Here is a 303-nt window from a genome sequence, read left to right on the forward strand (position 1 = left end):
AAGTGACTGGACCAGTGAGTTGGAAACCTGCTGCTAAGATCCTTTTGGCATGCACCAAGCAGCAACACAGCACGCCACCTCTTTGTTGTTTTGCTAGAGTTTGTGTATTTGCAGTGGGCCTGGTTTCTTTGGATCAGGCACTAAAATGCTTATTTAATTTCCCAGGGCTCTGTCACCAAGGCTGGCTGCGTTTGATACAGTTGAGTGTTTTGTCAGGCTGTTGGCTGTTCTGTCAAAGCCAAACTATAAATACACACGTGTTTCCGCGTTTCCCTATCTCTCGCTCTGTAAGAGGAAACGGGC

Source organism: Falco peregrinus, chromosome 7 (genome assembly GCF_023634155.1).
Source record: "Falco peregrinus isolate bFalPer1 chromosome 7, bFalPer1.pri, whole genome shotgun sequence".
Taxonomy (NCBI): domain Eukaryota; kingdom Metazoa; phylum Chordata; class Aves; order Falconiformes; family Falconidae; genus Falco; species Falco peregrinus.